Source organism: Primulina huaijiensis, chromosome 4 (assembly GCF_012295235.1).
Source record: "Primulina huaijiensis isolate GDHJ02 chromosome 4, ASM1229523v2, whole genome shotgun sequence".
Taxonomy (NCBI): Eukaryota; Viridiplantae; Streptophyta; class Magnoliopsida; order Lamiales; family Gesneriaceae; genus Primulina; species Primulina huaijiensis.
The window spans coordinates 4,144,841-4,170,188 of NC_133309.1; the positions used below are offsets into that span (position 1 = coordinate 4,144,841).

Consider the following 25,348-nt stretch of genomic DNA (forward strand, 5'->3'; position numbering starts at 1 on the left):
GGTTGGGAGACTACTTTTTGTGTTTTCAAGGCATGGCATGCAACTTTTGTTTTTGCTTTTCTCACAACCAAGACAAGAAAATTAAGACACACTCCTTCCCTCCCACTCTCCACCTTGGCCGAAATTTTCAATTTTTCTCTCCAAGTTTTTCTCTCATTTTTCTTCTTCAAGTGTTGAGGAAGAAATATTCTTCTCATTGAAAAATCTTCTTGTTTTTCTAGTGCAAAACAAGAAGGGATTTACCTAGCAAGTGGTGGGCCTAATTTTGAAGGTTGGAAGCTTGTAGATTAGTCATCCTTTGAAGAGCTAAGGTGTTTACACCTTAGTTGGAGCCATACATCAATCCTTGTGATTGATAGGTACATTTCTTAACACACTATGAATGTCATTTTATGTTTATTGTATTTGCTACACAAGAATGTTGGTGGCCGAAATTTTTATGCTAAAATCAAAATTTTTGTGCTTCCGTTGCGCTTCCGGTCACCGTAACCGATCCCCTTTCAAACACAACATATTAAAGGTGATGAAGAAGACCAAGACGAAACTGATTGAACATTCGGGACAACGACGAGATGAAATGTTAGTGATTAAGCATGTCACTCCTAAAGTGTAAAGATAAGCGAACTACTTGGGCTTTGATTCATCTACATCAAAAGAGGAATTGTAAGCAACTTATATAGTTGTCTCAATGCGAAATTTCGTCAAGATTTATAGTGCGATTTAAATAATAATTTATTTAAAAAAACAAAAAGTTTGAATCATACCCGGACCCAAAATCGAACCACCGGGTCCATAACCCGGGCCGTAACTAGGACGGTTATGGTTAAAAATTCTTGGGTAATAAACGTGTTGAAAATGATAATTTAATATAGTGAAGATAAAGTGAAATCGTACCTTTAGATTCTTATTCTCACTGATTTAAAATCGTTTGCGTCGTTTCATTAATTTTAGTTCATAATCAACAACAAACGTTCTATTAAATTTTATAAATAAAGTACAATTATTTTAATTGTGGTAGTTAATTTAAAATTAGATTGCACTCCATGTGTGATCGATATATGTGCTCAATCGAGTTCTAAAATTTGACACCGTACACTTGCAGGTACCAATTATTGCAACAGAAGGGAGCGAAAACATCCAGTAGATTGTTCGTACGGACTTAATAGAAAAGATATTTCCACTTAAAATCTGAAATAGTTTGGTGTTCAGCATTTAGAACACAATGATAAATAAATCTAAACATCTTATGTATGGATTTAAATCATACGACGTTCAAGTCGTGTTTGGAATGTCTAAGCTAAAAATTTTAAATTTTTGTTGTGCTTTGAGCGAGAGAAATGATGGTTGTGAAAGAAGGTCTTCAGGCTGCGATCCAATATGAATGAAGGCAATGTACTCATGAAATAGCTCATATCCTTGTTTCAAGTGGATTTTCGAATAGGAAGCTTTTTGACTTTTGGGAGTCATGCCTTTTATTTTTTTATCCTTTTGTAAAAAAAAACTCAAGATCCATAATTCAATAATTTATTAGGGAAAAAGGAAAAGAGATTACTTACAAGTTTAAGATCGTACTATTTTTTGACACACAATATTTGTTTACATTGAATTCCGTTGAATTTTCCAACTGAAAATATCTAAATATTGCCTACCATTTATTTACATATATTTGCTTTAAAAATTATCGATTTAAAAATAAAATAACGGAAAAATTAGTTTAGAAAATTTTTCTGTATAAAGAATCTTTCTAGTTTTTATTTCCTTAAAAAACCATTATAACAGTTTTTATACCTAAAACCCAAAATAAGTCTCACGGGATTGTCAGACGAGCACACAAAAAATGCTATGATAAAATAAAGCATATATTCTATTAATTTTTGTAACGTCTCATTCCACTTTTGATATTATCTTCTTTAGCCAATGGTCTCACGGCTTTAAAATAAGTCACAAGGAGTTGCTCCACACGTATTTAAATGCCCAACATCTCTCTTGTGGTTTGGCGATGTGAGATTTCGTCTAATGACCTTCACCCATGTGACACGTTTTAAAGTCGTGGGGCAATGACCAAAGCTGTAAAAATCACAAGTAAATTGGGCTTTTACATTTAGTATCGGAGCGACTCCGACTGGGCTTTAGATGATGGGGCAAACATAGGCGAGACGCTGAGTCGCGAAAGGGAGGTGAAGGCCCTTAGGAGAAATCTCACATCGCCAAACCACGGGGAAGATGTTGAGCACAAAAATGGGCATGTGCAACCCCTTATGACGCGATTTAAGCCATGTTATCACTTGCCAAAGAGGACAATATCACAAGTGCGTTGGCCCGTTACATTTACTATCAGATAGACTCTGCATGGGTTTGTGATAGTGGAACAAACATCATCAAGGATGCTGAGTCTCGAAAAGAAGTGATGGTCTTCAGGCGAAATCTCACGTCGCCAAACCACGGGAGAGATATTGAGCATTGAAATATGCATGTACAAACATCTAGTGACGCGTTTTAAAGCCGCGAAACCACTCACCAAAGCAGACAATATCACAATTGGTTGAGCCGTTATAATTTATTTATTAAAAATTATATGATGGCCTGATATAAAAATATGAAAGACAAAAATCTAAATTTTTAAATGTTTTTTTTGTTATGAAAATTATGAATAAGTTTGTAAAGAAAATATAAAATTTTCGGGAACATTTTTCGTGGTAAAAAGAATATGTTGTTTTTTTTTTTTGCATAACAATAAAATAATATTCTACTTGGTTTGTTCAATGCCATTTTATTATTAAAATCCTCTTAGTCAAAAGGTAAAACAATTTCAATTTCTTAATTCCAAATTGGTCGTTTGACTGTAAATCGATTAGTAGCAATTAGCACGCCCAACCTCATTAACAATTATTTTAAATTTTAATTAGTCAATGTTCATACCAAATGGGTAATATGAATTTTTTATAAATATAATAATAAATAACTGAGAAAATTAGCAAAAAAATTTAATTCATGAAATCTTGTAGAAAAATATTATATAAAAATTCTATCTATTAACTTTTATATTAGAAATCAAAATTATTAACTAATATTCTTCTTCAAAATATCATACATTCAAAAAAAAATTAAAAAATAATCGATATTTTGGTAAAAAGGATTAAATTGGAGATGGATGAGACTCAAACTTACGAACAATTTTTCCAAGAACTATCTTACCACCAAGCAGTTCATCGAAATTTAATGTTCCATGGAAAAAAATATATATATAACACATATAAATTATTAGGCCGGGTTTGGGTCAAGTATTTCATCATCTGAGTCGAGTTTGATTATGATTTTCATTACTGAGTCTGAGTCCGAGTCTGATTTTTCACCAATGAGTTTATCTTTTCACCACTGGGTTGAGTTTGAGTTTAATTTTTTCAAAGAATTTTAATCATTGGTTGAAAAGATAGTTTTAAGTATCTAATCTGATCTGATCGAATGTTTTATTGCAAATTTGTATATTGATAATTTCTCTCACATCAATCAAACAATATTATCATTTATATATTCCTTTTATTTAGATTCATTCATGATTAAAAAAAATTACAAAATTGTAGTTTATCGTTTTATCCCAAATTTAATAATTCAAATATAACATAAATTAATCAACATTAATATAGCACATACTGAATATTTTAGTAATCGCAATAATTATTTATCTATGCAATTATTCTCATCAACCTAATTAAACAGATCTTTAATAATTAAGTTACATATTAAAAATTTTGGTTTCTGGTGGGAAATAAGTCTAAGCAACATATTTTTAATTTCATCTAAGGAAAAAAAGGCAAAAACTTGTGTGAATATCGATAAGATTGACTCGTCTCATAAATAATGATTCGTGAGACCGTCTCACAAGAGACTTACTCAAAAAAAAAAAAAAACCAAAGTCCTTGGAGAAGATGTTGATTTCCACCTTTGGTTATTGAGTGTGGTTATTTTTTTTGTTAATTTTATTGTTAAGATCTTATGGACTTGGATTTTTTTAAAAAAAATTGCTTAGGTGGAATTTTTTTTTAAAAAATGTCACATATGCTGTTTTACCACCAAAAACAAAAAAAAAATCTCAAATTTATTTTCCTACTCAGCATACCTAGTCGCCAATTAAATAATTTTCGATGGCCAATTTCAATTTTGGGCAAAGAAGATCGAAGTCAGAGAAAAATACAAATTAATATATTAAGACCGTAAATTGTCTCATAACAAAAATAAAACTAGAAAAAATGTAAATCACATACTGATACCCCTCGGATGAGCCCGCGTCATGAGCAACCCGGAACTATAGATGAATAGCTTGGGTCGTGGAAAGTTTCAAGTAAGATCGTATAAGAGACCGGGTAAGGGGATGCCCGAGGCATCATTTTCCCGGGCTAAGATAACTCGGGCTTTCAAACAAAATTCGGATGATATCTCCCTGTCCGGGTTACCTCAATAAAAGCAACACACTCAACTGCACAGGTATGGGATACCATAACTCGGTAATCATCGCTATCAAATCATTTGGAGTGGACAGGGCAAAGGGGACAGTATGGATTGTCAGAGCAATTTGTGTCAAAAAAACAGGGTATGGACAACCATATTACAATGATTAATAAGTAGGCACTAAAACCAAAGTCATCATTGAATTTCTTTCAATAAATACCATTTTTCTTAGCATTTAAATATTCATTCACTTACATATTTCCTACAACATTTATCACAAGATTCTCTCATAAACACCTCACTGACTTGAGCGTCTGAGTGACCACGTCGGATAATATTCTGGCGCCCATTAACGCTCTTTTTTCTTAAGAGTGTAGGTCCAACTGCCCGGGCTACCATTTCCAGCTCATCAATCGATCCGGTGCAATTGCCCACTAAGCTCGCACCTGATTCACCTGGTCGATATCATTGACGTCGTCTGTTGGAAATCTCGATCAAAGACGTTGATCATGGTTTCTACAAGAAAATCTACTCGAATGGATAATGTCGGGAGAGAGCCTTCTGACTCAGAAGTCTCTCAGCAAGGTTAGCCTCACCCAACCTTTGTAATTAATCAAGAGCAACTTACTGAAATCATAGCAGCAGCTGTCCAGAAGGTTGTAGCGGAAAAATTGTCACCTGGTGAGAACCGGGAATAACGTAAAAAGGGAGCAGGAGACAAGTCTCTCCCACCAGGGAAAAACGAAGTAGAAGAAAGCTCACCAGAATGCTCCAGTTCCCCCACTATGGCCGAGGAGCTAGAAGACTTAAGAAAAAAGGTGAAGAAGCTGGAGGGGCAAGCTGGATCCTCCTGTGTTCCCCAAGTCCAGCCGAGAGGATGCGCTTTCTCTGCCCACATCATCAATGAGCCCTTGCCCGCCCATTTCAAGTTTGCGAGCATCAGGGAGTATGATGGCAGTTCTAATCCAGAAGAACATCTGATTAGGTTCGAGAATATGGCCATGCTGCATTGCTATGGCGATGAGATGAAGTGTAAAATTTTTTTAACCATGTTGATAGATTCTGCCCAACGATGGTTTGATAGACTTGAGCCCTAGAGTATACGAAGTTTTGAAGATTTCAAGAGGGTCTTTTTGCATAATTTCAGTAACAGTAAGAGGTACAAGAATACTGCTTTCGGCTTGTTCGAGATCAAGCAGAGTAGGGATGAATCATTGTGGATGTACATTCGCAAATTTAACAGAGCGGCGCTCGAAGTTCCATTCTGTGCCCCCGAGACAAAAACTACTACCTTCACACAGGGGTTGCAAGAAGGTGATTTTTTCAGGTCATTAGTGAAGAGATTACTCCGGGACTTTGAGGATTTGTTGTCCCGGGCAGAGAAATACATTAACATGGAGGAGGTGCCGAAACAGAAGCGGGAGGTTGGAGAAGAGAAAGAGGCGAGAAGCCGGGAAGACCAGAGGAGCGGGGTCTTTAAAGTAAGTTCTTTGGGGCGTTTCTCTGATTACTTCCCTACGAAGAATTCAAAAATCCAGGATGTTCATCCTTGTGATGAGAAGGAGGCCGATATTCCAACGCATCTGCCTCACCCTATTCAGTGAACTGTTAAGAAATTTTGTTCATTCCATAAAGAGTGTCATCATGACACTAGTGAGTGTAGACAATTGAAGAGGGAGTACCCTCGAACGAATCCTGAAGAAGCCAAACCAGCACCCAAAAAGGTTAGAGGATCCCCTGGGTGCCCCAGAGCTCGGGGCCTACCTTTCCAGCTCGGGTCTCGAGTTCCTAACCGACCTTAGATAATAGAGACAGGCCTCCCACATCAGGAAGGGCCTGGGAGGATAAAGATCGGAGCAAATCCCCCACTTTGGGGGTGATAAAAATGATTTCAGGAGGATCTACATTTGGGGACTACAACCGAGCGAGGAAAGCTCAGAGCCAAAAAGAAATTTTGGGAGTAGACAACTCAAAAAAAGAGGAAGAGCCCACCATTAGCTTTGGGCCCCAGGATTTGCAGGCATCTGTCTACCTCATAATGATGCTATGGTCATCCATGCCAAGATTGCCAACTACGAAATCAGGAGGGTGTTTGTCGATTCAGGTAGCTCTGTCAATGTTTTATTTCACGAGGCTCTGGATCAGATGGATATGAAAAATCACAGTTTGGAGCCTGTGGAAACAGCACTCTTTGGGTTTGCCGATCACACTGTCCATCCCCGAGGAGTCATCATGCTCCCCATAACAATGGGATCCGGGGAGCTAAGAAAGTTAGTGATGACCATTTTCACTATGGTCAACGCACCATCCTCTTATAATGTTATATTAGTGAGGCAAGCTATGAATGCCTTCAAAGCAGTGGTTTCCACCTATCATCAGAAGATAAAATTCCCAGTGAAAGGAAAGATCGGGGAGGTGCAAGGTGATCAGCTTTCTTCTCGGAAGTGTTATGCTGAAACAGTCCGAGTTGAAAAGAAGAAGGACGGGGGGATGGTGAAAGAAAAAGGCCAGGAGGGGAGGTTAGTGTGGTAGAAGAAGTGCAGGCCATCGTGGAAGAAGAGAAAGAGAAAATCACTTTGATTCCCGGACAACCCGGGAAGACCACCAAAATTGCCCGAGATCTGGATATTTCCACCCGAGCCCAATTGTTGGAGATTTTACAGAAGAATGTGGATGTTTTTTCCTGGTCTCCAACGGAACTTGTGGGCATCCCAGCCTATGTGGCTGAGCACAAGTTGAATATCCTGCCAAGCGCCTGGCCAGTGATACAGAAGAATCGGCACTTTGGACCAGAAAAAGATAAGGTGATTGCAAACCAAGTGAATGAGCTTTCGAAAGCTGGCCAAATTTGGGAAGTCCAATTCCCTACCTGACTCTCTAATGTGGTGTTGGTCCAAAAGGATACGGGTAAATGGAGGATGTGTGTTGACTTGAGACATCTAAATAAAGCATGCCCCAAAGATTGCTATTCTCTCTCGAGAATTGATCAGCTTGTAGATTCTACTTCTGATTATGAATTTCTGAGCTTTATGGATGCCTATTAGGGGTATCATCAAATTCCCCTGGCCAAAGACGAACAAGAAAAAGGTTATCTTTGTAACTTTTGTGGTACTTTTTGTTACACTGTTATGCCATTTGGTCTAAAGAATGCATGTGTTACATACCAACGTTTAATGGATAAAATCTTCCAAGAACAAGCGGGAAGGAATGTTGAAGTCTATGTGGATGATATTTAGTTAAATCGAAGAAGAGACCGTTCCTTATTTCTGATCTTGAGGAAACCTTCTCAACTTTGAGAAAGTATGTGGTTAAGTTGAATCCATCCAAGTGTACTTTCGGAGTTAAGAGTGGTAAATTTCTGAGTTTTATGGTGACAGAAAGGGGGATCGAAGTTAACCCCGAGAAGGTCAGAGCCATTACTGAGATGGCATCTCCCCGATCAGTCAAGGAAGCACAAAAATTGATCGGGAGAATTGTTTCCCTGTCTCATTTCATTTCCCGATCAGCATACCGAAGCTATCCATTTTTCCAAATTTTAAGGAAATCTCAAAAGTTCGGGTGGGATGACAAAACTAAGCAGGCTTTCTAGGGATTAAAGAAACATTTAGCCAGGCTGCCAATCTTGGTGAAGCACGGACTGGGAGAAAAATTTTTGATTTATCTATCGGCCATAGATTATGCGGTTAACTCGATCTTTCTTTAAGAAGAAGGAATAACAAAGGCCGATCTATTGTGTGAGTCATGCTTTGAGAGGACCCGAGTTGGGCTATCAGAAAGTTTTACTGGTTGGAGTGTGGAGCAGATCCCTAGAGAGGAAAATGTTGAAGTTGATGCCTTGGCCAAAATGCCCTCTTTTTTGACAGGCGAGGGAGAAGGGGGTGTTATTCAAATTTCCCGGCTAGTTTCATCCATAGAAACCAGCCTGACTGTTATCAAAGGAGATTCCTGGATGACCCCCTGCTCAATTACTTTCTAATGGGACAATTGCCCGAAGATCCCCAGCAAGCTCAAAGAATTAAGAAACAAGGACCCCGCTTCAATATTATCAGTGGAGAATTCTATCGACGATCTTTCCAGGGTCCTCTGTTGAAGTGTCTGGCCGAGGAAGAGACTAAATATGTAACGCCCCGAAAATGTAAAGGTCTACGCAAACCACATGCATGCAATTATTAAATTCTCTTGTATTTTAATTACTTGTTTTAATTGCATAAATTAATTATGTTGTGCATATTTACATGTGTAAAATATATTTTTCTACATGGTTGCATTAAATGTATTTTTAAAGGATATTCAAGTTGCGATCGAGGAATGGAGACCGAGTGCTGAAAAATAGAAAATGTTTTTATTGAATAATTTTTTTTAATTATTTAAATTAAGGGTGATGCTTTTTCTTATTTTTGAAATACGGGGTTTTTAGGTGATTTTATACGCTGAAACGTAATTTTTATCGGTGTTGGATTTTCAACAAAATACGAACGTTTTGGCAACTCGGCTAATAAATTCACAAACTTTATTAAACAAAATAATTTTATTATTTAATTAAAGATTATTGGGCCTAATTTGAAGGCTTAATAGGCCTAAGCCCTATTAGTAGAATAATTTACTATAAAATATGTTAAAACTCCTTCCCCCACTCACATAACTCATGGCCACACACTTTCAAACAAGATCAAACTCTTCCCCACTCCCATAAACTCTCGGCCCCCCTTCACCAACAAATACCCACCCCATTGTTCCCCAAGTACACGACATCACACACACAATAATTTGAAGAAAAGTTCAAAAGTTGCAAAGGGTTTCAAGCCATCGTCTTCTCTCCGCCGTTCTTCGATTTGTTAACGTAAAATCGTGCGTTAAATACGCAAAGGTACGCCATATTCTCCTTTTACTCATCATCACACCATATTACGTAATTATGTTTGAAATTGCATGAAAATAAGTTACACCTTTGAAGATTTTCGTTTTTGCATCCAACATGATTTTTAAAACATGTATTTTGATCCAAAAACCATGAATTTCATGTATCTAAGGGGCTGCCATGATTAGGAGGTGGTAGGGTCATGTTTTATCCAAGTTTAAGGGGTCCAAGAACACACCAAAAGGCTGCAAAAGAATTAGAAACATGCTGGAAACCGTAGGCACCAATTTAGAGAAGGACCATGGGATTGGGTTGGCTTCTTCTTCATGCTATCGCTCGGTTGATGGGGGTTTGTGGCTTGGCTTGGCTGGGGCTGGACCAGGCTGGGCTAGGGTCATGAGTGGATCAAGGGAAGAGTCCTAGCCATGCTACGACTCGAGTTAAGTAGGCTGGGAGGAGTCCTTGCCAACAAGGACTCCTACCCGAGAGAAATTCAAGGGAGGATGCGCAGGGTTCAGGGTCTTGTGCAGGGATCATGGCTCGGTCTGGGGACTTTGGGCTGGGCTAGGTCAGGTCCTTAGGGTCCTAGGAGGGTGCACAAGGGTGTGGTCAGGGGCTGTGGCGGCTTGGTTGGCTGCTGGTTCAAGAATACGTGAGGGAGCCATGGAGACGCGTAGCTGCTGGGCTCCTGAACAAGGTGGCTCTCGCGCGGGTTATAGGGGCTGGGTTGGTCTTGGCTTGGTTTGTGCGTGATCCAGGGAAGGTTAGGGATAGGTGGGCTCGGTGGTGGCTCAGCTGGGAGAGTCCTAGTTGGGTTAGGAGTCCTAGACATACAAGGAAGCACACTCACACACACATGCAGAAACATGGGTCGAGTTCCAGCAAGTTTTTGGTCGAGCCAGGGCTGGTTATTTGGGCTAGGCTTGGTCATTAGGGTCCCTAGGTGGGTTGGCTAGGTTTTGGCTCAAGGTGGCTCGGGCTCGGTGGGTTCAATATTGTGTCAATTTCAAAAATTAAAGGAGAAAAATTGAATCCATGGGTCCACGGGTGTGGCTCATGACTTGGAAGGGTAGAATAAATGATAAAAATGCTATGTCTAAAGTTTGGGATCAAAATAACGAGTTTTGGATTTATTCGAGATTTAATCGGCGCACGAAATACTAATTAACGAGTTAATTGAAACGCCTAGTTTTAAGATTTATAAAATTATGAAAAATGATATTTAAGATTAAATAATTATTAAAATTTTAAGTTTTAAATTTGGGAATTTTATATTAAGTTTTGGTTTAAATCGTGATTAAAACGCATTAATACGTCACATTTAAAGATTAATTTCAAAGTCCTCGATTTAAGCTAAATAAAATATAAGAAAATTCATGTAGGCTTAAATAATTATTTGGGACATGCTAGAGTCAATGGAATTAAGAAAAAGTCAAAAACGTGAAATTTGACGTCCAGGGGTAAAACGGTCTTTTCACACCTAGAAAATTAGTAAACGTCATGGCAGTGTCCTCAATGCTGTTTTATATGCTAATATGATTATTTTCAATGATTATGGATGTTCAAGAATTTTTATATTTTAATATGTCAATTTTAAATGTTTATGAATTTTTAAGATGTTATTATGTTTATTTTTAATGTTTATGGATTTTTAATATGTTAAAATGTTATTATAAATGTTTATAGATGTTTTTATGATTTAATATGTCAAAATATTTATTTTAAATGTTATTTTAAATTTTTATGATGTTAAAATGTTTATTTTAAAACGTTAATGTTTTTTTTATGTTAAAACGTTTATTTTAAATGTTCATGGATTTTTATGGTTAAATCTTTGACATTTAAAAGACATGTTGCATGCTTGGTTTAAAAGAAAAACGATATTATATGCATGTTTTTATTAAGTGATGGAAATACGAAATGTTGAATGACGTAGGGATTGTGACTAAATATGTTGGAAATATCGTGAGGGTTATGGTCCCAGTGGGAGCCCGACGATCGTATTTCCGTTGATACGAATACGATGATATGATTGGAGATGTCGTGAGGGGATAAGGCCCCAGAGGGAGCCCATTTATGGGAAAAGGCCCCAGAGAGAGCCCGACGATCGTATTTCCAAGGACACGAATATGTTAATACGTAAGGCCAAGGCCCAGTTGACCGGTGAGAGTGTTGTTGGTGTCCCCGTCGCCCAGTACTGTGGTTACATGTAGATGGATCCATCGCCCAATATGTTTAAGAATACGAGTCACAATCACGATCTGAATTCAACAAACACGAATATGAATATGAATATGAATACGAATATGAATATGAATATGTTAATATGAATATGAATATGTTTACGATGATAAGAAAATGTTTATGAATACGTTTATGTTAATATGAAAATGTTTACGAAAATGTTTATGTTTAAAGTGATGCATCATTATGAAATGTTTTTATTTAAAGTTTATGCATCATGAAAATGTTTACGAAAATGGTTTTGTTTAAAGTTTCTGCTTCTTCATGAAAACAATATTTTAAGTACAAGTATTTTTCACTGTTGTATGTGATCTGTATATGTAGTAATTGTTATCAAGATTATGGTGTGTTGAGTCTTTAGACTCACTAGATGTGATTGATGCAGGTGATTATGATAAAAATGTTATGGAGGTCTTGATGGTTGACATTGCTGGACTGAATGTGCACATAACCCGAGGACCGACGCTAGTTTTCCGCACTAGTTTATGATTTATGATTTTAAATTATGTTAAAGATATTTTATGACTTATATTTATGTTTTGAGAGGATTTTGAGAGATTATAGTATGGGCTGTATTTCTCAAATATATAGTTGGTTTTTTTATTTTTAAAATGATTCCAAAATATTTTATGCATGTTTTTATACAACTCAGCTGACTTAGCGAGGTTTGAAAAAAAAAATTTCTAGTACATTTTAAGAAAACGAATAAGCAGACGTTTCAAAATATGCGCTAAAAGAAATTCATGAGGGCTGTTGGTGGGGATCATCTCGGTTCCATAGCACTCAGAAGAAAAGCACTATTGGCTGGATTTTGGTGGCCCACTATGAGCACTGATTCCCGAGATGTTGTCTGAACTTGTGAAGGATGACAGAGACATGGTAATTTCAGCCATAACCCGGCTTCACCCATAAAACCTATTCGAGTGTCTTGTCTTTTTTATCAATGGGGATTGGATATCGTGGTCCCTTTCCCAATGGCCCGAGCGCAGATGAAGTTCTTACTGGTGGCGGTAGATTATTTTTCCAAATGGGTGGAAGTCGAACCATTGGCCAAAATCACTAAAGCAGAGGTACTAAAATTTTTATGGAAAAACATTGTTTGCAGGTTCGGACTACCCAGGGAACTGATATCAGACAATGGCTGACAATTCCAAGGAAGAAGAATTATGGCTTGGTGCAAAGAAATGAAGATTACTCAGTCATTCACCTCGGTAGCCAATGGACAGATAGAGGTTACTAATAGGACAATTGTAAAAGCTTTAAAGGCTATATTACAAGGCATAGGGAAAAATTGGATGGAACAGGTACCCAGTGTTCTCTGGGCATATCGAACCACTCCTCAGACTGCAACTAGAGAAACCCCTTATAGCCTAGTTTATGGATCGGAAGCAGTGCTACCAGTAGAGATTGATCAAAAATCTGCTAGGATTCAGAGCTACCCAGAAGGAAATGGTGAAACTCGGGCCTAGAAGCTAGACTTGATAGAGGAAAAGAGAGAAAGAGCAGCCATTCAAATGGAAGCTTATCGAAAATGGGTCATGCGAGCTTATTATCAGAAGGTCCGGCCCCGGGAATTTCAAGTGGGAGATCTGGTTCTAAAGAAAGCTGACCCGACATGAGAAGTAGAAAGCTAGAGGCCCGGTGGGAAGGGTCTTCTAAAGTAATAAAAAGACTCAGTACATGAGCATTGTATTTAGAAGATAGCCAGGGTCGACTTATGAAAAGACCCTGGAATGCTTTTCATTTGAAAAAATATTATGCTTGAAATGTATTTATTACTTGGAGTATTAACGAAGTTCTTTTCTTCTCAAAAGTATGTAAAACGTTATATCTAAACCCGGGAAGCATGAGGCACCGGTAATTTTTCTAAACCCGAGAGGCATGAGGCCTCGGTAATTTATCTAAACCCGGGAGGCATGAGACCCTGGTAATCCATTAAAGCAGGAGGCACGAAATTTAAAATATTGATTATGCTGATTCAAGTCCTGGATACTTTCTCATACCTAGCCAAATTTTGAAAGGAAATTCTCATAATGACCAGACTTTCATGGGCGTGGACTTTACTTGTTACTTAGAATCTTTTTAAAGTGATCCGTTTATGGTTACTTATTAAAAGACAAAGACAAGAATTTATTAAAAAAAGAAATGATACGAAAAGAAATTATAGAATCCGAAGAAAAATGGAAAAGGTATGTTCATATTCTATTATCTTAGGGCTATCGGATTCTGGAGCCTTGATCTCCTCCCCTCCAGCTCCCTCAGCATTTTCTCCATCTCCCCCGACACCTTCCTTCTCGGCCACCGCGTCACCCTTGGCAAGCAAATCAATGGCCCTTTCAAGATCGAGGAAGCCTTCTTAATCCGCAGGGAGAAGGCCTTCCTCTTAGAATTGCTCCTGACAGTTCATAAAAGCCTATTTTGAAGAAGACATAGGATTTGTCTTCTACTGCTACTTGGAATTCAGGAGATTGAAGGAAGGAAGGAAGTTTGCCATTCTTCCTGAGAGTGTAGGGAGGCCGCCAGAGTAGTTTAAGCAGCAATTGCCCGAGATTGTTTGTTCTCTATTTCTTCAGCTAAAGAACGATTCTTTAACTCCAGAGCAGAGTTATGCCCTTGTATTGTTTCCTCCGAGCAAGGCCTGTATAAACATCCTCCTTGGCCTTTGCAAGATCTGCCTGGGACAATTGCTGATTGGCCACCTCCAAAGCGGCGTGGAGGCCAGTGACCAATTATTCGTGAGTTGATCGGGCCCTAGATAGCTCCCCTGGGCTCGACCAGCTTCCTTCATAGCTACCACGGCTACTTCTTTGAAAGAAGATATCAGCATGTGGACACCTTGTTCAGCAAAAGTTAGCTAAAAAAGAAAGAGAGAGAGAAGTATGTTGAAAGAAAGAGAAAGCTTACGGAGAGCATTCGGTTGGACCCCTCAAAAAGCTTCGGGGTGGGGAGAGAACCCTTCAGATAAGCCTCCTCGGTTGGAAGAAGCATGTTCTTGAGAAGCCGAACCCTAGTAGGAGAAGCTCCCTCAAGAAAAAGGTTACCTGAGCTCCTTGAGAACTGGAATGGTGAGGATCAGCAGAAACCTGAGCAGCAAGAGAAGGGACGGATTGGGCTACCCAGGAAAGGCCTTGAGCTCCTTCCTCAGCGTCACTAAGGAGGATCATCTCCCAGGCAGAAACGGCTTTTCTATTCCCCTGGATAAGAGGGATGTGGTCCGCAGACTTACCCGGGGAATTAGGATGAGCATCCTCTCCTTTTTGGTTGTCCGCTCGGGTAGAGCCTTCCACAAGGACAGCTTGGGCCGCTGCGGATGTGTGGGCCTCAACAGCTTCCTGTTGGGCAGGAGTTTTCTTCTCCAGGGCAGCTTTGCGAGCATCCTTTTTCTTTTCTTCCACTACCTTCTCAGCAGCTCGTCTCTTTGCGAAGGACTCTTGCATTTCTGAGTGACCTGTTAAGCAAGAAAACGAAATAAATAGTAAGACAGGTGCGTTGGAATAAATAAAAACAAAGGAGAGAAAGCAGATAAGTGCAGCAGAGAATTACCCGGTTGAGCGCTCGAGTCAGCTATATCATCAATCACCCTGTCAATAGGGTCCTCTGCCTGGGAACTCAACCCATATGTCACTAAATTGTCTTCAGAAAAAGAAGATAATATGAAAATTTCTTCCCCTCCACCAGCTCTTGGCTTCGGATAAAGGGCTCCTCAAACTTGTATGACTGGGGAAGGTCGGGTTGGGTAGGAAGACTGGGAAAAAAACCAGTTAAACAGTCGAGAGGAGAGGGAAGGGTGATATAAAAGAATATGTTTTTCCATCCCTTCATAGAAGACGGGACGTCGTCAAAAAATCGGCAACTCAAGCGAGCAGATAAGGAGAAGGCGTTGTCTCCAAAGCGTCATACGAAGAAGTAATGAAGGATAAGGGGATTAATAAGGAGATTGTACATTTTAAAAAGGACATAGGTGGCGGCCATTATTCAGAAGAAGTTGGGGTGCAACTGGTTTATGGGCACACCGAAGAACCAGGCCACTTCGATAAAGAATGAGGGGATGTGAAATCTGAGACTGCTACGAACTTGGTCTCTGGAGAAAGCAAAGAAACCCTCCGGGGGCTGATTAGCCGGTCGCAGGGACCGGGGATCCGGATTTGGTAGGAAGAAGGAATAGAACTCAAGAATTGAAAATCTTCCTCAGAGTCAGGGCGGAGAGAACTTTCCATGGTAGAAAACCAGGGAGCACTCGGGACCTCATGATGAGGTGAGCTAAGAGCCCGGGTCTTGCCTTTCCCCTTTTAGAAACTTGGGAAGGGCCAGAAGTGGCGGATTTGGTTTTATGCTTTTTTGACTTCTTGGGAAGATGCCCGAGCCATCATTTTCCCGAGCTAAGAGAACTCGGGCTTTCAGAAAAAATCCGGACGATATCTCCCTGTCCGGGTTACCTCGATAAAAGCAACGCACTCAAGTGCACAGGTATGGGATACCTTAACTCGGTAATCATCGCTGTCAAATCATTTGAAGTAGACAGGGCAAAGGGGACAGTATGGTTTGTCAGAGCAATTGGTGTCAAATGGGCAATCATCTTGCCATGATTAGTGAGTAGGCACTAAAACCAAGGTAAAATGTTATTTTTACGTAAAAGTATTTTCACTGTTGCTTGTGATTTTTATACGTATTATTTGTTATAAAGATTATGGTGTATTGAGTTTTTAGACTCACTAGTCACGGATGCAGGTGAGTTTGATGGAGGTCTTGATGGTTGACCTGACTACACTGAAGGTGCACACCCGAAGACCAGCGCTTCTACTTTTCCGCACTTATGATTTACGTTTATGATTATGTTAAAGATTTTTACGACTATTTATTTATGCTTTTGAGAGATTTTTGAGAGGTTTAGTATGGGCTATACTTTTCAAATTTATTGCTTTTTAGGTTTGGTAAAATATTTGACGATTTCATGTTTTGACTATTTCATTGGTTTTCAAATATTAGTTGATTAGTTTAGTTTTAGAGTGGTACAAAATATTTCATATATGTATGCAAGTAATTCGGCCAAAATAGTATGGAAAAAAATTTAAAAAAATTTCTAGTACTTTTTAAACAACAAGATTAGCATACGTTTCAGTTGATATAAGAGCAAAGGTCATGTAAAGGGTTGTGCCACCATTAGTGCCGGGAAGCTCAGTCATCAAGCCACACATTGTAAGTTTACATGCTTTATATAATTTATATGTTGTTACCTGCATGACTACATGAATTATATGTTCATGTCACATGTTTAATTGCTTTATGAGGATATATGATTTATATGCTTTGGAATTTTTATACGTGATATGATATGAAATAAGAAATTATTTGATTTCAACGCATGTTGGCTTTGTGGTAGAATTGGACTATGTTGATTTTTGGGTTTTAGTATTGACATTCTACTTTTTGGGGCATAAGTTAATCGTGAATATTATGAATGTCTTTGGGACACATAGATTTTTTTAAGAAAATATTCATGATTCGTGGTTACTAGTTGAATTAATTTTTGGTAATTACTCAAAAATAATAACGATTCGAAGACTTCAATGATCTTTGGAAGTAAGAAAATGTATAATTTGGGATGTTAGGTTTTGATGAAAAGGTAATATTGGTTATGGGAATTGATTTTGGGTAAATAAGTTTAAAATTTTCGAAATTATGTTATGGGAAACCCGTAGAAGAGAATTAAGAATGCCAAGAAGTTATGAGTTAATAGTAGGATTTTTGAAATTAAGGACCAATTAGGATAATTTTTAAGGAAATTAAGAAGTAATTTTGCAATTGTTAAGGAAATTAGGGACTAATTTAGCAATAAGCGAAAATTGAATGAGTTAAATGATAAGAATTTTCGATGATTTAGACTTTTAAGAATATTTGGAACTTTGGGATATCTTGGTTATAGTGTTATAAGGAATGTTAATCAAGGGTTTTTAAGAATAAATCGATATTAGGCTTGAAAATTTAAGCGTTAGCAGATGCGTTTGGGATTTTAACGCTGAAATATGATAAGTTGATGAACATTTTGGGTATAAAATAAGAAAAATAATATACGATAAGTATGGTCATCCATCTTTTAATATTGGGAATTGTAAGAAAATTTGAAATTCGATGTTATAATAGTAACAGGACTAAGTCATTAGGGGTCTTTTTAAGTTGCGATTTGCAAATAAGTTTTAGAAGGAAAAATTAGTTGGGATCAAGGAGACGTAAGAACATTCTAGAACTTAAGTTTTATCAGAGTTGCGCAGCAGAAGCGTAGATTTTGGGGATACTAGAACTACTAAACTTTTGATTATCGAGGATAAGCGAATTTCAAGGGCGAAATTCAATTTAAAGGGGGAAGATTGTAACGCCCCAAAAATTGAAGGTCCACGCGAACCACATGCATGCAATTATTAAATTTCTTGTGTATTTTAATTAAATGTTTTAATTGCATGGATTAAATATGTTGTGCATTTTGACATATTTAAAATATATTTTCAACATGGTTGAATTAAAATGTATTTTTAAAGGATATTCAAGTTGCGATCAAGGAACGGAGACCGATGGCTGAAAAATAGAAAATGTTTTTATTGGTTAATTGTTTTTAATTATTTAAAATACGGGTGATGATTTTTCTTATTTTTGAAAATAATGGGTTTTTAGGTGATCTTATACGGGACATAATTTTTATCGATGTTGGATTTTCAACAAAAATACGAACGTTTTGGCGACCCGGATAATAAATTCACAAACCTATTTAAGCAAAATTATTTTTAATATTTTAATTAAGCACTAATGGGCCTAATTAACATGGTTAATGGGCCTAAGCATGGTTAGTACTTAATTAACTATTTAATATGTAAATTAGACCCCATAAAACGCAAAGGCACGCCTTAATCTTTCTTTTCTCGTCTATCACATCATATTATGGTTTTAAATAATGTTTGATGTGATCCGGGTGAAATGGATGAGCCAGGTCGGGTGCTCTACTGCATCTGCTATCAATATAGTAAAGGAAAAGAGAACCAAACGTCTGGGTCAAAAGCTTGCTTCTTGGGGTGGATGGAAGGATCTGCAACCAAGAAAGTAACCACGTGAATGAGCGCCGGAGGGGTGTCCGGCGTGACCACTCCGATGCTTAAGTCAGTGAAGGACTCAAGTTAAAAACCAATGTAACCAAGTGATGGTTGTGAGATTGGTGTTAATGGTCGGGAGTAAATGAACAATAAATGTGAGCATTCAATGTATGAGTAGATAAATAAATGCAAAGAAGGAATCTGGTATTTATTGTAGGAGAATGTAATGATGACCTCGTTCTTTGTGATGATAATTAATTATAGTAGGGCAGCTGATTATACCATATTGTTCTGACATGTCAAATCTCATACTAGTCACATACATCCTACCTGATTTTGTCAACCATTTATATCATTGTCAGAGATAGGCTGCGCACACCCTACGCTGTCGGTGCCATTAAATGCCGCATTTATATCGAAGTGTCCCGGACAGAATGTATCTCGGAAATTTTCACGAAGGCCCGGGAGTCCGATGGCCCGGGAAAGCTATATCCAGGGTGCTTCAACGGCTCGGCCTTTCAGATTAACTGGCTTCTTCATATACTGTCAAATCATCTAAACGTCTCGGGCAGCCCGAGATCTGGGCTTATGGGCAGCTTACCATCTTAATGACCGAATCATATGTGACCCGGGAAAGATCCATCCTCCAGACCCGGGTACTATCCATAGCCCAGGACATCCCGGGATATCATCACTCCTTCCTTAAATAGTCGGGCTAGAGTCATACTCGCTGTCCCGATTAGTCTTGTGTGCCCGGGCAGTAGAGGTATTTTGTCATTTAGCCTTTCCCGGGTCATCAGATTATCCGTCACGTTTCTACTGCTGACGTAAGCCTAATGAAAAGCTGTCAGAGGCTTTTCGTATTCCGAAAAGATAAATCATCATGATGCCTCGAACTCCGCGTCTGACTTTTCAAATATCCCGCCCAATTCTCCAGGTCAATCTGGTCCGTTCGATTCATTTTAGATCAACGGTGTAGATTAACTCCTCTCCCTATATATAGTAGCCTGCTGATTTTTGAAAAATCACTTTGCAAATTCACTTTTTGGCCAAACTCTGTCAAATTTTTCTCAAGCTTTCCAACATGCAAATCTTCTCCGACGATTTCTGCTACCAGCTTTCCACCACCGTCCTTACTTCGTAAGTCCCTTCTTCCCTATTCTCTATTTCTTCCTAGTCATGTCAAACTCCACCTCATCCACATCTGGTAAAAATATCAGGGGTCGGTCAGAGGATAACTCCCCGACCCCTTCTGAAACTTTCGCCCATATTCTAATATGTATTCCTATTCTTTCCTCCCGACTCGTTTCCAAAAAACCAACTAAAGCTTCTTCTTCCCGACCTACTGGCATTCCTGGCAAGGGGAAGGATAAGGTAGCAGGGCCCTTGTGGTTTTCTACCGTGACCTCCACTCTTCGTCCGCGTAATGTAGAAGAAATTAGATCTTTGGGTTCAATTCTCCCTACTTATAAAATCCGGATTCCCGGGCCATCCGACCACCCTGACACCCCACCCCCAGGCTTTCAAACCTTTTTCGTAGAGCAACTTAAGAGTGGGCTTAGATTCCCCATCCATCACTTCTTTGAAGGGGTTGCCCGGTTCTTCGGGCTTCCCATCAATCATCTTCACCCTAACGCCTTTAGGATTATGGCGGCCACTTTTGTTTTATTTCGTATGAAAATCATTTCCATCAACTCCTCTATTTTTCATTATTTCTACTCATGGCGATTTAATGACGGGGTCTTTTCTTTCATGGTCCGGATGCATTATCGGTTTTTGACTGACATCCTTTCTTATTTGAAGGGGTGGAAAACAAAATTTTTCTTTTTACAACTCCCAACTTTCCCGACCTGTTCGACAGGCTTTCTTTCTTCCATGCTCCCTTAACCCGAACTCCCCCCCCCCCCGACTTCAAACTCCTCCCTACTTTCACCCATGCCCGGGATGCTTTGGAAAATCAGTCCTTCCTATCCTCTGTGTTGATCGGGGGAGATAATCTGGTGTACTATGGGATCGGGTCCCGACCTAAAGACCCGGTGGACCAGATCATTGATGAATTCGACCAGGCCGAGTCGCCGGCTGGTAAATCACTATCTTTAGCTCTTTTTCACATTTTGTATTAATCATATGACTGTTTATCTCTGGTGCAGCCAAAGAAGATATGATCAAGGCGAGTCTTCTTGAAGCGGCTGCCAAGAAAAAGGCCGAGCAAAAGAAGAACCGTGCAGAGAAGAGGGCCCGGGAGGCTCAAGAGCAAGAAGAATGCCGAGCTCGAGCGGAGGCTGAGGCCCGAGAAGTTGAGGAACGCATAGTCGAGGCAGAAGATAAGGCCCATAAAAAACATTCCCTCCCCGGGAGGAGACCGGCCACTTCCTCGGCCAATGAGGAGGACCCAGCTCCTTTGAATCATCGTAAGAGAAAGGCTGTGACCGAGCCGATTATTGAAACAGTGGTCGTGGAGGATGAACCCGAAGAGATCATCCGATCTCCTCCTCTTATTGGTTCATCTGCCGGTCCCTCAGGCGAGAGGCCCTGGGTTCTTCCCAATATCTTTGGGGAGGACATTAGCTCAGATCTCGTCAAGATGATCCGAGGTCTTCTATGCCCCGATGAGGTGGCGCACCTCCAGGGACTACACCCCAACGAGCTGCTGTGCGAAGGAGTGGCCCGGTCCTTCTCCGTAAGTCCTTTTATTTATTCTGTCATTTAATTTTGTATCAATTTTTCTGACCCCCTCTATTTTTACAGGGCATGCAGATGCTTATGTCGGCCTTCGAGCGAGTGGCTCAGGCTGTGAAGAGAGCCAATAACAAGGCTACCTCTGCCCGAGAAACATATGACAAGCTCCAAGAGGCAATGGGCCGGATGAGGGAGCTCCACGATCATGTTCTAGCCCGAGATAGGGCTGGACCTGGCCCGAGCAGAACTGGCTGAGGCCCGGAAAGCCTTAGAGGACCACTCTGCAGCTGCCAAGTTAGAAGTACAAGCTGCTAAAGAAGAGGCAGAATCTTCTCGGGCCCAAGCTGATGAGGCCACTGCTGCTCTTGAACTCCTGAAGAACACCCAAGATGAGAAGATGGCACAGTTTCTGGAGTCCCGGGAGTTTAAGAAGATGATGGCTGATAAAACCTTCTCCTACTTTGACATGGCTTCAACAAATGCCTAGAACAGTTTCAGGAGGCGGGCCTTGCTCCTGTTGACCGGGAGGACTTCCCGGATTTAGAGAAAGCGGCTGCATCCCTCCCGGATGATGAGGAGAACAAAGAACAAGATCCCAAAATAGACTAGGATTTCTCTTCTTTTTTTTTCTATTCCCGGGCTTCCGGGCACCTTGTAAATATCTCTATTTTTAATGAAATGTTCTTTCCCTGTTCATTCTTGCCTTGAATAATTGAAACAACATACCTACAAGTGTCATATTGCTTGAATTTTTATGTGTCCCCGTGGGGTTTAATCAACCTTCATTAAGCATATTAATAACCAAAGTAGGATTAATCTTGTTAGATAGACGGGGTGCAGGTTCCTGAAATTAGTAAATAGGCGAGGTACGGATCCTTAGGATTTAATAGATGACCAGGGTATGGATCCCCGGGCCAGGGTATGGGTTCCTGGTTTTAATAGATAACCGGGGTGCGAAACCCTCGGGCTAAGGTATGAATCATTGGGCTTTAATAAATAACCGGGTTGCAGGTCCCCTAGCCAGGCTACGGGTCTCTGGACTTTAGTAAATGATCGGGGTGCGGGTCTCTGGACTTAGTAAATGACCGGAGTGCGGGTCTCCGGGCCAGGGTACGGGTCTTTGGACTTAGTAAATGACCGGGGTGCGGGTCTCCGGGCCAGGGTACAGGTCCCTGGACTTAGTAAATGACCAGGGTGCGGGTCCCCGGGCCATGGTACGATTCCCTGGACTTAGTAAATGATCGGGGTGCGGGTCCCCGGGCCAGGGTACGGGTCCTTGGACTTAGTAAATGACCGGGATGCGGGTCTCCGGGCCAGGGTACGGATCCCTGGACTTAGTAGATAACTGGGGTGTGGGTCCTCGGGCCAGGGTACGGGTCCCTGGACTTAGTAGACACTTCCTTGAATAATTTTTCATTTGATGTACAAGCAATGGATACAAGAACTTTAAGCATAATATTTCTTCAAATGAAATACATTCAAGGTCTTTTAAGGGTATGCCCTTGAGAGTCTTCTAGATAATAAGCGGCTCCCGAGCTAACTCTTTGAATTACTTTGAAGGGTCCTTTCCACCGTGCTTCCAATTTCCCCACATCACCTACCGGCTTCACTTTTTTCATGACTAGGTCTCCAACTTGTAAATCTCGTGATCGAACATGCTTGTTGTAGGATTTCATTACCTGGCTTCTATAGGCTTCTATTCGAATAGCTGTCCGATCTCTTTTCTCTTCAACCAAATCAAGCTCAATGGCGCGGGTCTGATCATTGTTATTCGGATAAGATTCCACCCGAGTAGAAGATTGTTCGATCGAGGTGTAGTCCGATATGCCCATAATATACTCCGTAATTCTTCAACCCAGTCCTTTCCTTTTCCATGAAGCCGGGCTTTTAGTGCTTGTACAATGATCCTATTAATCACCTCAGTTTGGCCATTGGCCTGTGGGTAGGTTACTGAGGTGAAAGATTGAACTATCTTCATTTCTTGGCACCAAGATGTAATTTTCTTCCCCTGGATTGCCTTCCGTTGTCTGAAATCAATCTTCTTGGTATGCCAAATCTGCAAACAATGTTTTTCAAGAGAAATTTCATTACCTCTTCCTCAGTAATTTTGGCCAACGGCTCAGCCTCCACCCATTTGGAAAAGTAATCTACAGCCACGAGAAAGAATTTTTTATGTGCCCGGGCTGTAGGGAAAGGGCCACAATATCCATGCCCCACTGATCAAAGGGACACGATGCTGAGATGGGTTGCATACCAGTAGCCGAACGATGTTGAAAATTAGAATGGTATTGGCAACCCTTACATTTCTGAATAAGTTGAACAGTATCTTGATTTATCTGGGGCCACCAAAATCCGGCTAATATAACTTTCTGAGCCAAGGCGGTTATACCAAGGTGTTCACCACAGCACCCTTCATGTATTTCTCGAAGAACGTATTCAACCTCATTTTCTCATAAACACTTAAATAAAGGGCCCGGATATGACCGTATATACAAAACATCATTCAAAATAACAAACCTGGGTGCTTGCTTTTTGATTTTCAGGGCTAGGGCCCAATCTTCTGGTAACTTTCCATTGACCATATAATCGATCAAAGGAGTCTTCCACGAATTTTCTTTGGCAGACCTCATTTCTTCATCAACAGATAGCACCAGCCGGGTAAAACAAATGACTTCTCGGGTGCTTATGTCCGACATAGAAGCGGCTAATTTAGCCAATGTATCTGCCTCCCCATTCTATTCCCTAGGAATCTGCTCAATGCTCCAGTCGGTTGGGATGTTGCCCGGGCTGTGATGAGCCCTAGATATTTGAGCATTTTTTCATTTTTGGCCTCGTATGTTCCTCTTAGCTACTGGGCAACTAGCTGAGAATCAGAGTAGATGATAACCCGGGAAGCGCCGATTTCCCGAGAAGCTTGTAGCCCTGCCAAAACAGCCACATATTCAGCTTCATTATTGGTGACCCGGGAGTCAATCTTCAAAACTAATTTAATCTTTTCTCCTGATGGAGCAATTAAAACAACACCAACTACACACCCTGATAAATTCAATGCACATCCACAAAGACTCTCCCTATTTCCTCCTCTCCCGGTTGAACCATCTCTATCAAGAAGTTTGTCAATGCCTGGGCTTTGATAGCAACTCGAGGTTTGTATTCAATGTCATATTCCCCGAGCTCGATTGTCCATTTAACCACTCTGCCCGATACTTCAGCATGTGTCATGATTCTTCCCAGCGGAGAGTTGGTGAGAACCACGATAGGATGTGAGAGAAAATACGGTCTCAGCTTCCGGGCAGTCATCACCAGAGCCAAGGCTATTTTCTTTGTTTCACGGTAATTCAACTCGGCTCCTCGGAGGGCATGACTGACATAATATACTGGTTTCTGATCAGCTCCTTCTTCCCGGATGAGCACAGAACTAACAGCGTGTTCAGTAGCAGATAAATAGACCAACAATTTTTCCCCAGGCTCAGGTTTGACAAGGACAGGTAGCTCGGATAAATGCTTCTTCAGATCTTGAAAAGCTTGCTGACATTTCTCGTCCTACCCAAACTTTTGTGCCTTCCTCAGGACTTGAAAAAATGGATAACTTCTATGGGCAGATCGGGAGATGAATCAGGACAGGGCAGCAATCCTCCCGGTCAATTTTTGTACTTCTCGGACAGATTGAGGGGAAGACATGTCCATCACTGCTTTGATCTTTTCTGGGTTGACTTCAATTCCTCGGTCGTTTACCATGAAACCCAGGAATTTTCCACTTCTGAATCCGAACACACATTTGGCCGGGTTGAGCTTTATGCCATAGTGCTTCAGGGTAGCGAAGGTCTCGGTCAGATCATCAATAAAACAAGAAACCTCCCGAGTCTTGATCAGAATATCGTCCACATACACTTCAATGTTTTTGCCTATCTACTTTTGAAAACCATGATTCATTAACCATTGGTATGTGGCCCCGACATTCGTCAATCCAAAGGGCATAACCACGTAGCAGAAAGTGCCTCCAGAAGTGATAAAATTGGCTTTATCTTGATCTTCCCAGGCC

General features: G+C 40.1%; 1 long non-coding RNA gene across 1 annotated transcript in view; it reads left to right on the plus strand.

Annotated features, from left to right (window-relative positions):
* Window positions 1–294: 294 nt before the first annotated feature.
* The window catches only part of LOC140975929 (uncharacterized), a 78,498-nt gene continuing 53,444 nt past the window's right edge, over window positions 295–25,348 (plus strand). Inside the window, exon 1 of the long non-coding RNA XR_012175076.1 lies at window positions 295–359. This is a non-coding gene — a long non-coding RNA (uncharacterized lncRNA). The remainder of the gene's footprint in view (window positions 360–25,348) is intronic.